At 34.9% G+C, this 14,730-nt stretch overlaps 6 long non-coding RNA genes across 12 annotated transcripts; 2 read left to right on the plus strand and 4 right to left on the minus strand.

Annotated features, from left to right (window-relative positions):
* Positions 1-91: 91 nt before the first annotated feature.
* On the plus strand, positions 92-12,992 carry LOC124209568. 4 transcript variants are annotated; one of them, XR_006880966.1, is made up of 14 exons: positions 92-765; positions 1,009-1,605; positions 1,738-1,845; positions 2,223-2,370; positions 2,455-2,576; positions 2,640-3,336; positions 3,401-3,513; positions 7,929-7,931; positions 10,915-11,082; positions 11,355-11,485; positions 11,658-11,725; positions 11,801-11,923; positions 12,262-12,354; positions 12,575-12,992. It is a non-coding gene; the product is annotated as an uncharacterized LOC124209568 (long non-coding RNA). The 4 variants fall into 4 exon arrangements; XR_006880965.1 differs by lacking the exons at positions 2,455-2,576; positions 2,640-3,336 and having other exon boundaries at positions 451-765; positions 2,223-2,427; XR_006880963.1 differs by lacking the exons at positions 2,455-2,576; positions 2,640-3,336 and having other exon boundaries at positions 457-765.
* On the minus strand, positions 5,930-6,534 carry LOC124209572. The gene is made up of 3 exons (XR_006880971.1): positions 6,500-6,534; positions 6,212-6,367; positions 5,930-6,140 (listed from the first exon to the last, which is right to left on the minus strand). It is a non-coding gene; the product is annotated as an uncharacterized LOC124209572 (long non-coding RNA).
* On the minus strand, positions 6,564-7,851 carry LOC124209573. Of its 2 annotated transcripts, none has more exons than XR_006880974.1 (3): positions 7,711-7,851; positions 6,672-6,761; positions 6,564-6,603 (listed from the first exon to the last, which is right to left on the minus strand). It is a non-coding gene; the product is annotated as an uncharacterized LOC124209573 (long non-coding RNA). The 2 variants fall into 2 exon arrangements; XR_006880973.1 differs by lacking the exon at positions 7,711-7,851 and adding an exon at positions 6,854-7,126.
* LOC124209571 lies at positions 7,992-9,247 on the plus strand. 2 transcript variants are annotated; one of them, XR_006880969.1, is made up of 5 exons: positions 7,992-8,181; positions 8,241-8,381; positions 8,451-8,522; positions 8,605-8,766; positions 8,842-9,103. It is a non-coding gene; the product is annotated as an uncharacterized LOC124209571 (long non-coding RNA). The 2 variants fall into 2 exon arrangements; XR_006880970.1 differs by lacking the exon at positions 8,842-9,103 and adding an exon at positions 9,155-9,247 and having other exon boundaries at positions 8,039-8,181.
* On the minus strand, positions 9,339-10,809 carry LOC124209570. 2 transcript variants are annotated; one of them, XR_006880968.1, is made up of 5 exons: positions 10,777-10,809; positions 10,327-10,467; positions 10,186-10,257; positions 9,924-10,103; positions 9,339-9,849 (listed from the first exon to the last, which is right to left on the minus strand). It is a non-coding gene; the product is annotated as an uncharacterized LOC124209570 (long non-coding RNA). The 2 variants fall into 2 exon arrangements; XR_006880967.1 differs by lacking the exon at positions 10,777-10,809 and adding an exon at positions 10,527-10,670.
* A 294-nt stretch (positions 12,993-13,286) lies between the features above and the next one.
* On the minus strand, positions 13,287-14,467 carry LOC124209575. The gene is made up of 5 exons (XR_006880976.1): positions 14,231-14,467; positions 14,048-14,137; positions 13,868-13,979; positions 13,587-13,735; positions 13,287-13,515 (listed from the first exon to the last, which is right to left on the minus strand). It is a non-coding gene; the product is annotated as an uncharacterized LOC124209575 (long non-coding RNA).
* Between the last annotated feature and the right edge of the window lie 263 nt (positions 14,468-14,730).

The raw sequence follows: 14,730 nt of genomic DNA on the forward strand, positions 1-14,730 counted from the left end.
GTTACAAAGTCTAATCTTTTCGCTTTTTAGGACTTTTGGAGATTCGATTGAGGTTAGCCATGTACCCATGTTTGGAATAATATCGAAGCTGCGTTATACCTTGCATAGGCATAGCACGAACAAAATGTACGGTAACAAAGTTTCCAAGAAAAATCTATTCGTGTCCTCAGTACGAATTTTGCACAGTCATGGTGTGCAAAAGGAACAGCTGCGGCAAGGGAATTACGTTTGATTTATCGTCTTTCTAATGACGTGAATGGCGTTGCCAAGAAAACCCAAAGTGAAAATTTATGTCTTTTTCGTGTGCAAGATTGGTGAAATACTGTATACTCACGTGTAAAAAAAATTGTGGCTTTCGGTTGAAAAGGACAGGAGAAACCATTTGTTTCGCTGAAGACTGCTGACGAATTTTCAACTCTGAACGTCATCAGCACTCAGCAGGAAGTGATAAGCTAATCCAACCTGCACTTCTCGAAATTTGATTATCTAATAACAACACAAAATTTTTCAGAACATTAGGATTTCCCGAACCAAGGGTATTTCCCGACAGGTAGGCCATAAAAGTGGGACAATCTCTTTTTTCGTTTTAAGCAATTGTACTGCACGAACCCAAACGACTAACGAGTGAAACCTATCATTTTGCAGCTGCGAGTCATTTAACACATCAGTACATTTTTTCCTTCGCTTTCCAGTTTCTACACCCGTTTGGCATGTCTCTGTCTCTGGTTACTATTTCAGAACAGCTGCAAGCCATACAGACTGTGTGTAAGTATTTTGCCAGTATTATAAATAACTTAATAAGCTAGGGGAATCTGTTATCTATATGTAGCCTACGCGATCGGTATTGGCCATAAATAATCTTCGCCGTTTTTATTTTTATTTATTTTTTGTTTGAAACTCTAAGAAATGTGGCATTCCGGTAAAGAAATGAATTTTAGTAGAGTAAAAGTTTTGTTTCTGTTAACATTCGATTTCATCGCTTAATTTAACTGACTCTCTTGAATTTAGGTTCAAATATTCATGGACAACAACAAAATGGAACACTAGTGAAAGTGATGAAGTTAGACATAAGGGACAGGCTCAAGGACTGTTGCGGAATAACAACTAAATATTTCCAAATTTGCGCGCTAGAATTGTTATCTTAGCCTTGTTTACATTTTGATTAATATTCTCTCTTTAGGTCGACCTGTTCTGAATGTTTTGAAATCTGTTGAATGAATAAAAAAAAAATTCATTTGGATTTGCGGAAAAGTAAGGAATTCAAACGCATTTTAACCACAATTTACGGATGAAAAAGAAGTCCTTCGGGAACCTCTCCAAGGAGCCTCGGCGTATTGGTAGAATCCGTTCCGTCCAGTCGTCCGTGGATGCTAATAAGGGCTGTCAATAGGTGGCTAAATATTTCAGTGTGTTTAGGGATTTAACTATTGCCCTATTGTGTTGGTAGTTTTAGAGGGAAGTAGGGGGGGAGGGTCATCAAATTGTCGACATCAGCAGACGACATTTTGTCTAACATTTCTTTATGTTCGAGACGCTGTCCGAGAAGGTTACCTTAGCCATTGGCTCATAGCGGGGCATTCTCTTTCCGGACGTTTTTCGTCAACGGTAATTCCTGTTTTATTCTCTAAGGTTATTGAATTTAAATTTTGTGTGTGCCGTCTGGTTAATTTACGGGTTACGTGTTAAAGACTTCGTTTCTTAATTGAGTTTTTATTTTTTATTAACAGCCCGGTAAAGTATCTGAGCTTCTTCATTGCATTACGTGCACGTGATCGCTGCCTTGTCATGAAGAGGGTCTCCACTAATTTGCAAGACAATTGAGATGAATAGAGGAAATTTGAAAAGGTAATTACGTACTTGTATTGATGTAAGCTAAATCGAGAAGGCAATCAATTAGCATTATTAGCATTTTGTTCTTGATGTCGAAGACAAGTGATCTTATTTCGGGTTTCCATGTAAGATTGCTTATGTGAAAAGTTTTTTGTTGGTATGAAATGAATCACAAGACAGGGTTAGAATTTTGCCTAAATGTAATTCTACATATGTGTGCTACTTGTGTGTTTGCTTAGAATTGACTAGGGTTCAAGGGTTGTACATTGAAATAGATTTGACAAGTAAGTTTTGCTTCTAAATAAGACAACAAATTTTTTTTATCAACTAGAAATTTCTTTTTTTCTTCTATTATTCGATAATTGGTTTATTAATTTCTTTTTGTTGCGTAGGGTTCCTTGTTCATTTTGAGCTGTTAATGGTGTCGAGTGTGCACTGGTTTTGCAGTCATTCAGTCGAGAGATGCCCTGAGATGGATGATCAACTGCTGAGACTATTCTCATATCATCATCTTTTGCAATGGAGATCCTGTCCGAGAAGGTATAGCTTGGCTGTTGCAGGCAACTTTCTCTCTTGACATTGTTAGTCTTATAAATGGTAATAATTCCTGTCTTTATTCCTTAGGTTATTAAATTTAAATATTAGGTTTGGTCAACTTACAGGGATCATGGGTTTTAACTTGTACTTGCATGGTTAACTTCTAATGGTCCTTTTTTAATGGTTAAACTTCTAATGGTTCATTTATGGTAATTTTTCTTTAATCTAATGGTTTAATTTCTAATGGTTCTTTAATGGTAATTTTTCATGAGGTCTGCTGTACATTTTCCCCAAAATGTCGTCTCATGGTTCATTTTCGTTTCTTCACATTCAGAAGTACTTTAGAATAGTTAAAGCAATAATGTTGATAACTTTGAAATGTGAAGACTTTGTTTCTAAATTAGAATTCTATGAATTTGTTTCTGAAATTATTGAGTTTTTATTTTTATGAACAGGGTGTTCATAGAAACTCATGTTGGAGTCTAAAAGCTTCTTTATTGCGTTACGTGAACGTGATCGCTGCCGTTTAACGGGGATTCTCTAAGAGGGTCATAACATTTTAAGACAACATTGTGACGGAAATAGGAATTCTAAATGAAATAGCAGTAATGCAAGTACTCGTGAGAAAAAAATTTAAGCAAAATGCTAACCCTTAATTTAAGTATGTGTGCTATCCATGCTTGTTTTTAGTTTAGAATTTACTGAAGTGAGACATTAAGTTCTTGATTCAAATGACATGGTAACTACTATGACAAATCCTGCTTATAAATAAGAAGATCTTAATCAGCAGAGAGATTCTTCAATTTTTTTTTTTACTAAGCAGAACAGAAATTGAAAAAAAAAATTCTTCATTCTTAAAAAGCTTATTAAATGAATTTGTCGTGATGTGATGATCTTAGGCCATGTTCTTTATATTTTTCTCTAGTTAAATCATGTAAATCTCAAATTTATAATTGCCTCAACTGATAAGTATATGAACCATTTATTTTACAATTGTAATATAAAGTTAAACTTGAATTTTTTTACTTTGAAGATTTAGGTTTCCATGTTCAGTTTGATGAGTTGTCTTGTTGTGGCTGTTTGGTGTGCAGTGGTTTTCCAGGAGAGATGCGTTAAAAATGTGCTTGTGCAGACTTGCACGCAATGGTAAATGAATTTTATTAACTTAACGGAGAAGATAATTGTTTTGTTGTAGTTGTTGTGGCTTTTAGAGTTTTTTTTTCTGGGATAAAGTTAAAGTGCCCTATGTTGGCAAGATGGCAATCACATGCCACTTAGCCTGACGCCATCTTCTATTGACAGTCATTTATGTTGTTCGTGATCAACGCGGTCAACTTCGACATTCTTCTTCACAAATATCTCACAGGTAATTAATTTCTGTTCATTAGGGTTTCTGAATGTACAAATGACTAAGATGCCTTTGTTTAAATGTTAAAGATTTAGAAAAGTAGTGATAGAAAACATTAGTCAATCTGTTGTGCCTGTGATACATTTCTGTCCTTTGTCACAGTCTTATCTCAGTAGATTTTGTTTGTCTCTCTGTTTGGGGTTGTTAAGTAATAGGAGTTATGTAGACAATTAAATTGTGTTATGTAGTTGGCCTTTGATAGTAATTAAGTGTTTTTTTTTTTCATGTAGGATTAATGGCTTGGTGAGGCTGAGCTTTTTCTTGGCAGTGGAATATCCACATGGACATGTGGTGAGCTGTTGGATGATGACCAATTTTGACCATGTGCTGGTGTGGGGAAGTGCTGCATGCTGTCTGTGGTGTTGGTTTGAATTTTTTTCATTGCCTGAACTACTAAGTACTAAGTGTTTGCGTCATTCATTTTATATTTGTTGGCTGAAGTTAAACTTGCAATTTTGTTTTGCTTTGTAAATTTTTTCATTGGAATTTGTTTCCCATTTCAAAGTGTCATTCTGTTCATTGATGTTCTTTTGCTCTGCAGGTTTCCATCATCAGTTAAATTTATGAGCTAATTATGGTGTTGGTCTTTGGTGTGCAGTTCATGTTCAGGTAAAAGATTCCTTTTCTATCTATTGATGAATTTTGAGAAAATGGAAAAGTCTGAGCTTCCTTGCTGTCATGCAGGTGGTTTTGTTGCAGCCAGCTGGTGAAAGGGAGTTCCAGTCTAGTTGAGCTGGAGCTTATTGAAGCAGTCAACAATGCTGGTGTTATTCTGAAGTGTAAATATCAATGAATACATCTTGAAATGGTAATTTGATTGTGATATTGGGTTGTAACTGGGGAAGTTTCGTAAAGTCTAATTAAAATATTATAGCGGGTTAAGAGTTTTTCTGAAAAGATGGTTGCTTGCTCAACTAGCTTTTGCTGAATTGTAATTTCCTTTGATTTTACTAGAACGTTGTATTCCCTTTTCCAAAACTTCTGATGTGACTTTTTCTTTGATTTTCAACATTTGTTGCTGCTCTGACTGGATTTATTTTAAATTTAAACTTAACCCAACGTCTTCCATTACATTATTTTTTTTTTTACAGCTGGTACAGGTTTAAATTTTAATTAATGACTTTTCTTTTTCCCAACAGGGCTTGTCAATCTGCTGAATGCAGTTTATGCTGTTTTTGTTATCAAGAAGTGGAGAAGTTAGACTTGAAGCAAAGCTGCAAGAAAAAGAAATGGTAATTTGACTGAGATATTATTTGTGACTTGGGAAGTGTAGTTTTTTATTGAAAAGATGTCTTTTGTCAAAATATCAATTCCAAATTAATGCTGGAAATTGGTGATGGTTCCTTGCTTTATAGGCAGACTCTTGTCTAATTAAGAAAAAGTTAAGAGAAATGCATGGTTTTCCTGTCTACCTAATATATAATAATATTCCTGTTTCTTCTCATAGGCTTTGGTGTAAATGTGCAGTCTGACTCCTGTTCAAGCTGTTGTTATCCTGAATTGTGCTGGAGTCTTGGAAATAGCTGATCCTGAAGCTGTGATGCTGGTGTTATACTGGAGAAGCTGATGCTGGTGTTATCAAGTTACTGTGCCATTGCAATTTGGGTGGATAAAGAATTATGTCCATGCAGTATAGAATTGTAGTAACCTTAAGCTATTTTGTTATCCAATATGGCATGTTGCATCCTGATAGTTTTAACAGCAGTTGTGCTTCCTGATATTATCCTCAATCATTTATCTTAAATAATGGTGTGTCAAAAAGTCAACTTGCAATATTTCAATGTGCGTTGGAAATTTATACTTGAAATTTTTTCACAATTATATGTGAAATGTTATAATAAATAAAACACAACCAATTTTATGAAACCAAATAATTTATTAACATAATGAAATGAAAAAAAAATTCTAATATTTAAAAATAATAAAATTTTTTAATTCAATTTGCTAAATTAAGTTAATTAAATAAAATCAAGTTCATTAAATAACATTTAATTTAAATAAATTAAGTTAATATAATTAAACTTAATTAAATTAATCAAGTTAATTGAATCAATTTTTACATTTTTTAGCCAAAATGATTGAAATTTAATAAACAAAGCGTCCGGTACAAGACAAATGTTGTTTTGTGCAAATTTTAAAGCAATTTATACCCAAATAAAACAAACTCCTTGTCTCATTTGGGTGATAAACTGCTTTTGAAACTCGCACATACAGTCAATAAAGACGGAGAGAACAGTTATTACGAGAGCGTTCCCTAGTAGACTTCCGGCTTAGACATCTGACAACCATCAGTCTTGAATTTCAGCTTTTTCTTATCAGTTTTTACCAATGGATGAAGTCCATGATAAGTAGCGAAGGAGTTACCCTGTTGGCAGAATGAACATTTATTAGGATGACAATAATTTTAAATTAGATTTGAGCGACAGAAAGCAATACCTCAAATCAAGAGGGCCTGTTTAAGGAAGTAAAAAGGGATATTCAAGGATAGCAGCCAACGGGTTACCAATCAAAGGAGCTTGTTGACTGTAATATTGTCCTTTTTCTTCAAAGGACATTGACTTCTCATAAAGTCTGTCATGCAAAATTAGAAACCTAAGAAATAAAAAATTAAATTAAAATTTGTGTCATCAATGTGCTATTAGATAGACGTCAGTGCAGAACAATACTTTAAATACATATTAGACGGCAACAAAGAAAGTTTGGTGACATGACAAGTAAACTTACACACTAAAATACCAATCAGTTATCCAAGGTTCTCTAGAAGATGGCCATGCTGGGGTTGGTGATCTAGCAAGTCTAAAAGAATCAGTCGATAATTATGATGAATCCTAATAAAAAATGAGAGCAATATATAGTTCAGCAATATACTTGATTAAGCTAGTGTTGGCTGTGTTACCTCTGTCATTTGGATGACACATTCAGTGGGATCCCAGGATTTACAACACAATAGTTGACAGTAGCCTGCATGCCCCTTTCACATTTTCTCCTGGAAATGAATGAGAAATATTAAGGTTATTAAACACATTACGGAAAAGAACACACGCCCAACAAATTGCACACAAAATATATCCAATTTACCAACGAATTCAGCGGTAATTTTTGAAGAAAATAGCTGTAGCTGAACTGTTGACAACGAGCCGCCATAAGCACATATCAACACAATATTTCACGCCATCTATTTGACACGTCCAAAACCCACTATCTAAAGGACCGGCCTTAGATAGTCAAACAAGTCACAAAAGTAATCAAAAAGACCATTTCTGTTTACTTAACTTGGCAAGAAGTCTTAAGAATTGTACAGAGAATAAAGCTCACTTGCTAGTTTAATGCAAATTTTCCGGAAGTAGACCGGAAGTAGACGATAGCGCCTCAACCATAGGGCTGCCGACAAAATAAACCAGATATTCGTGATCTCCATGAAATTTGGGGTCGATTAGATGTGATTTAAACGAAATCCAAAATTTGGCCAAAATCGAGAATTTTCCTGAACTATAGTTCAGGAAAATTCTCAAAGCCGGAAGTACGAAAACGTACAAAAAAAAACATGAACTTTACCACAAATTTGACGAGGATCACGAATATGTGGTTATTTTGTGCGTCGAATAAATATTTAATGAACTACTGACTGAAAAGTAGAAAACCGGAAGTAGAAAAAAAAAACACATTATTAAAAATCTAACAAGTGAGCTTTGTTGCTGAAACAGAAACTGACAGTTATCACCCAAAATTTTTTTGAAGTAGCATTGAGAAAATTCTTCAGAGATGTGAAAAGTAAGCGTATTTAAACTGAGTGGAAAATTATCAACAGCTATGGCTGTCTAGCGTCAGAAAGAAGAAACGTTCAACAGTAACATGAAAACAATGTCCGATCTAGCTCGTTGACATTCAATTGAAAGAACTGGCAAACAAAGGTAACAAATAACTTTGGTACTCACTTAATATTCTCCATGCAAAATTTCATCAAAATCAAATCCACGCAGCTTCACACATCACAAAAGACGAAATCCCCAAGGTGATATTGAACGCCACTTCAACTTCTACACTGAGGAGAAGGCACTCAAGATAGATATCCTTTCATGTTGTCTGCAAGTGATTCCAGACGTTTCAGGGCAACAGTGCTGAACAGTGGATTGCTGAAAGGGAAAAAACCCAGTTGGTAAGGTAATCCTGCCAGTTATGCAGAATGTGTTTCTATTCATTGTGGACACTATGCTAGGCTACGTAAACTACAAGGCAACAGCAAACATTAAGTCAATCACAAATGATGGTGAAGATGAAAAATCTATTCCACACTAACCTGTCTCACAACAGCAGCATGTTCCTGGCTCATTTGATCCTCACTCTAGGGACTGGGCATCTAATTAAATTAATATTCATCTGTATCACCGTTTAGCTTTATTCTACACGTACTTTATTCTACACGTACTTTACCTTACCTGAGATAAACCTTTCTTTTTTCCTGTAGGGTTCAATGGCCATTGATAATTGGAGAGCATTATTGGAATGCAACAGCTTATCTGGCTTCGTCTGGTCCTAAGTTACACCAAACAAAACACATCATAAGTTACTTTAAAAAATCTAAACAAATTTAGATTAGGATATTTGGGTAAGTTATTGGACCGTTTTTAATTAATAGATAACCCAACATATAGCTAATGGTTCTTGTTGATTTCAGACTTAATATTTCAACTTAAATTTCAGCTGAAGTTTTTGTGTGACCTAGGTGCTTGTGACAATAGAAATCAAGGTATCCAATCCAATAATGCAAGCTATGTCTTCCAAAGCAAAATAGTTTCTACTGTCATTTAATTTTTATCATAATACTTCAGGTTAACTTCCCCTGTCAAATCGTGGTAAATCTTCAAGATATTGATGCCTTCCCCAGATCCAATTCTTTGCTGCTATCTCTTCAAACAACAAGGAACTGAACACTCACCCACTGGGATAATCAGGAGGATGAGGAGGGCCCTGGTCGAACGAGGACTTGGAAGGTGCATGATTTGATGAAAACTTCTAGAGAATCATTAGTCTAACTTGGAAATCTTCTTTGTCTAATTGTTCCCTAGCTAAAATGGCTTTGCACCCATCTCTCTTCTTCCTTGTCCAGGTAACTCCCTGGCACAATCAATCAATGCAGTTTCTTCCCTTTCTTGATTGACCTTATGTGCAAGTTTAAACAAATTGACTACCATTTACTCATTTAGGCATGCAATGAGGAAAAAAGCTACTTGTGAGATTGCAACTGTTGCTCTGTATTTATGAAACATGGTTTTTTACTGAAGATAATTCTATAGGTTTTTTACTATACTGATTTATAATTAACGTTATGATATGAGTAATAGGGTAATTCAAATAAATAATGACAGCTTTTATTTTCAGAACCCACACTTCAACTAAACAGGGAAGGGGGAACCAAGAAGACAAGAACTTAGAAGAAGATAAATTAAGGGGCTAGCTTATTTCCACTACGCTCCAACAACTGGCAAATCTGGCCGCCAAATGTTCTCTTCAGTTCCCTAGCCAGCAAGCCATTACCATTAATAAAAACAATTCAAAGACCAAATCCATCAGGACTTCGGCTTACTAGGCCAATTTTATGAATGGATCAATTAAACAGATTTTTCATTCAATCTGATTTTTACTCCAGATGTTAAGCCCCAGATTCCAAAGTCTCTATAGTGGGTCCTTTATAAGACGAGAAAGTGACTTGCAACAGCTATTTCATTCCTCTCGTGAACTCGCAACACTTCGTTAGCGACTCGCAAGAAAAACCTAAATTTAAGAATTATTAAACACTGAGTTTAAAGCTAGTAGGTTATCAGTAGATAATAAACAAAAATAAGTTAATTTGTGGGTATCTGGGCACAATCCCGTGGTGAGTGCTGAGTGACTACAGGTGTGTCGCAGCGGAAGTGGGTGTGAAGCCATTTAAGCTAGGAAACAATTAGACGTCGCAGAGGAAGTACATGTATAGTGCATCAGAGCCCTACTCATCCTCCTGATTATCCCAGTGGGTGAGTGTCCAGCAGTGCTGTCAGTTTCCAAACAACTATAATGGTCGTGAGAATCTCGCCCTGAAAAGCGAGAATATTTAGATCAATTTAGATATGAATTTCAAACAATATATAGCAACAGTGTCAAGCAATACCTCAAATCTATCAATGTTACATTGTCCTAAATTAGAACTAAGTGGTGGTCATCACAACCTCTTGAGTGGCAGCATTATTTTGCTGTTATCTGGAAAGAGAAGAGATAGCAGCAAAGAATTGGATCTGGGGAAGGCATCAATATCTTGAAGATTTACCACGATTTGACAGGGGAAGTTAACCTGAAGTATTATGATAAAAATTAAATGACAGTAGAAACTATTTTGCTTTGGAAGACATAGCTTGCATTATTGGATTGGATACCTTGATTTCTATTGTCACAAGCACCTAGGTCACACAAAAACTTCAGCTGAAATTTAAGTTGAAATATTAAGTCTGAAATCAACAAGAACCATTAGCTATATGTTGGGTTATCTATTAATTAAAAACGGTCCAATAACTTACCCAAATATCCTAATCTAAATTTGTTTAGATTTTTTAAAGTAACTTATGATGTGTTTTGTTTGGTGTAACTTAGGACCAGACGAAGCCAGATAAGCTGTTGCATTCCAATAATGCTCTCCAATTATCAATGGCCATTGAACCCTACAGGAAAAAAGAAAGGTTTATCTCAGGTAAGGTAAAGTACGTGTAGAATAAAGTACGTGTAGAATAAAGCTAAACGGTGATACAGATGAATATTAATTTAATTAGATGCCCAGTCCCTAGAGTGAGGATCAAATGAGCCAGGAACATGCTGCTGTTGTGAGACAGGTTAGTGTGGAATAGATTTTTCATCTTCACCATCATTTGTGATTGACTTAATGTTTGCTGTTGCCTTGTAGTTTACGTAGCCTAGCATAGTGTCCACAATGAATAGAAACACATTCTGCATAACTGGCAGGATTACCTTACCAACTGGGTTTTTTCCCTTTCAGCAATCCACTGTTCAGCACCCAGGAGAGATGCGTTAAAAATGTGCTTGTGCAGACTTGCACGCAATGGTAAATGAATTTTATTAACTTAACGGAGAAGATAATTGTTTTGTTGTAGTTGTGGCTTTAGAGTTTTTTTTTTTTTTCGGGATAAAGCGGCTTATGTTGGCAAGATGGCAATCACATGCCACTTAGCCTGACGCCATCTTCTATTGACACTCATTTATATTGTTCGTGATCAACGCGGTCAACTTCGACATTATTCTTCTTCACAAATATCTCACAGGTAATTAATTTCTGTTCATTAGGGTTTCTGAATGTACAAATGACTAAGATGCCTTTGTTTAAATGTTAAAGATTTAGAAAAGTATTGATAGAAAGCATTTGTCAATCTGTTGTGCCTGTGATACATTTCTGTCCTTTGTCACAGTCTTATCTCAGTAGATTTTGTTTGTCTCTCTGCTTGGGGTTGTTAAGTAATACGAGTTATGTAGATAATTAAATTTTGTTATGTAGTTGGCCTTTGATAGTAATTAAGTGTTTTTTTTTTTCATGTAGGATTAATGGCTTGGTGAGGCTGAGCTTTTTCTTGGCAGTGGAATGTCTACATGGACATGTGGTGAGCTGTTGGATGATGACCAATTTTGACCATGTGCTGGTGTGGGGAAGTGCTGCATGCTGTCTGTGGTGTTAGTTTGAATTTTTTCATTGCCTGAACTACTAAGTGTTTGCGTCATTCATTTTATATTTGTTGGCTGAAGTTAAACTTGCAATTTTGTTTTGCTTTGTAAATTTTTTCATTGGAATTTTTTTCCCATTTCAAAGTGTCATTCTGTTCATTGATGTTCTTTTGCTCTGCAGGTTTCCATCGTCAGTTAAATTTAGGAGCTAATTATGGTGTTGGTCTTTGGTGTGCAGTTCATGTTCAGGTAAAAGATTCCTTTTCTATCTATTGATGAATTTTGAGAAAATGGAAAAGTCTGAGCTTCCTTGCTGTCATGCAGGTGGTTTTGTTGCAGCCAGCTGGTGAAAGCGAGTTCCAGTCGAGTTGAGCTGGAGCTTATTGAAGCAGTCAACAATGCTGGTGTTATTCTGAAGTGTAATATCAATGAAGACATCTTGAAATGGTATTTTGATTGTGATATTGGGTTGTAACTGGGGAAGTTTCATAAGTCTAATTAAAATATTATAGTGGGTTAAGAGTTTTTCTGAAAAGATGGTTGCTTGCTCAACTAGCTTTTGCTGAATTGTAACTTCCTTTGATTTTACTAGAACATTGTATTCCCTTTTCCAAAACTTCTGATGTGACCTTTTCTTTGATTTTCAACATTTGTTGCTGCTCTGACTGGATTTATTTTAAATTTAAACTTAACCCAACTTTTCTCCTGTCTTCCATTACATTATTTTTTTTTTACAGCTGGTACAGGTTTAAATTTTAATTAATGACTTTTCTTTTTTCCAACAGGACTTGTCAATCTGCTGAATGCAGTTTATGCTGTTTTTGTTATCAAGAAGTGGAGAAGTAAGACTTGAAGCAAAGCTGCAAGAAAAAGAAATGGTAATTTGACTGAGATATTATTTGTCACTTGGGAAGTGTAGTTTTTTATTGAAAAGACGTCTTCTGTCAAAATATCAATTCCAAATTGATGCAGGAAATTGGTGATGGTTCCTTGCTTTATAGGCAGACTCTTGTCTATTTTATTAAGAAAAAGTTAAAAGAGAAATGCATGGTTTGCTGTCTACCTAGTAAATAATAATATTTCTGTTTCTTCTCATAGGATTTGGTGTAAATGTGCAGTCGTTTTGCAGTCTGACTCCTGTTCAAGCTGTTGTTATCCTGAATTGTGCTGGAGTCTTGGAAATAGCTGATCCTGAAGTTGTGATGCTGGTGTTATACTGGAGAAGCTGATGGTGGTGTTATCAAGTTACTGTGCCATTGCAATTTGGGTGGATAAAGAATTATGTCCATGCAGTATATGATTGTAGTAACCTTAAGCTATTTTGTTATCCAATATGGCATGTTACATCTTGAAAGTTTAAACAGCAGTTGTGCTTCCTGATATTATCCTAAATCATATATTTTAAATAATGGTGTGTCAAAGTCAACTTGCAATATTTCGATGTGCGTTGGAAATTTATACTTGATATTTTTTCACAATTATATGTGAAATGTTATAATAAATAAAACACAACCAATTTTATGAAACAAAATAATTTATTAACAAAATGAAATGAGAAAATTATTTTAAAATAATACAAATAAAAATTTGCAATTTAATTTGTTGAATTAAGTTAATTAAATAAAATCAAATTCATTAAATAACATTTAATTTAAATAAATTAAGTTAATATAATTAAACTTAATTAAATTAATCAAGTTAATTGAATCAATTAATAAATTTTTTAGCCAAAATGATTGAAATTTAATAAACAAAGCGTCCGGTACAAGACAAATGTTGTTTTGTGCAAATTTTAAAGCAATTTATACCCAAATAAAACAAACTCCTTTTGTCTCATTTGGGTGATAAACTGCTTTTGAAACTCGCACATACAGTCAATAAAGACAGGGAGAGGAACAGTTATTACGAGAGCGATTGGCCGATTAACCCTAGTAGACTTCCGGCTTAGACATCTGACAACCATCAGTCTTGAATTTCAGCTTTTTCTTATAAGTTTTCACCAATGGATGAAGTCCATGATAAGTAGTGAAGGAGTTACCCTGTTGGCAGAATGAACATTTATTAGGATGACAATAATTTTAAACTAGATTTGAGTGACAGAAAGCAATACCTCAAATCAAGAGGGCCTGTTTAAGGAAGTAAAAAGGGATATTCAAGGGTAGCAGCCAACGGGTTACCAAACAAAGGAGCTTGTTGACTGTAATATTGTCCTTTTTCTTCAAAGACTTCTCATAAAGTCTGTCATGCAAAATTAGAAACCTAAGAAATAAAACATTAAATTAAAATTTGTGTCATCAATGTGCTATTAGATAGACGTCAGTGCAGAACAATACTTTAAATACATATTAGACTGCAACAAAGAAAGTTTGGTGACATGACAAGTAAACTTACACACTAAAATAAAAAAATACCAATCAGTTATCCAAGGTTCTCTAGAAGATGGCCATGCTGGGGTTGGTGATCTAGCAAGTCTAAAAGAATCAGTCGATAATTATGATGAATCCTAATAAAAAATGAGAGCAATATATAGTTCAGCAATATACTTGATTAAGCTAGTGTTGGCTGTGTTACCTCTGTCATTTGGATGACACATTCAGTGGGATCCCAGGATTTACAACACAATAGTTGACAGTAGGCTGCATGCCCCTTTCACATTTTCTCCTGGAAATGAATGAGAAATATTAAGGTTATTAAACACATATACGGAAAAGAACACATGCCCAACAAATTGCACACAAAATATATCCAATTTACCAAAGAATTCATTGGTAATTTGTGAAGAAAATAGCTGTAGCTGAACTGTTGACAACGAGCCGCCATAAGCACATATCAACACAATATTCTTTCACGCCATCTATTTGACACATCCAAAACCCACTATCTAAAGGACCGGCCTTAGATAGTCAAACAAGTCACAAAAGTAATCAAAAAGACCATTTCTGTTTACTTAACTTGGCAAGAAGTCTTAAGAATTGTACAGAGAATAAAGCTCACTTGCTAGTTTAATGCAAATTTTCCGGAAGTAGACCGGAAGTAGACGATAGCGCCTCAACCATAGGGCTGCCGACAAAATAAACCAGATATTCGTGATCTCCATGAAATTTGGGGTCGATTAGATGTGATTTAAACGAAATCCAAAATTTGGCCAAAATCGAGAATTTTCCTGAACTATAGTTCAGGAAAATTCTCAAAGCCGGAAGTACGAAAACGTACAAAAAAAAACATGAACTTTACCACAAATTTGACGAGGATCA

The sequence above is a fragment of the Daphnia pulex genome, chromosome 12 (assembly GCF_021134715.1).
Source record: "Daphnia pulex isolate KAP4 chromosome 12, ASM2113471v1".
NCBI lineage: Eukaryota > Metazoa > Arthropoda > Branchiopoda > Diplostraca > Daphniidae > Daphnia > Daphnia pulex.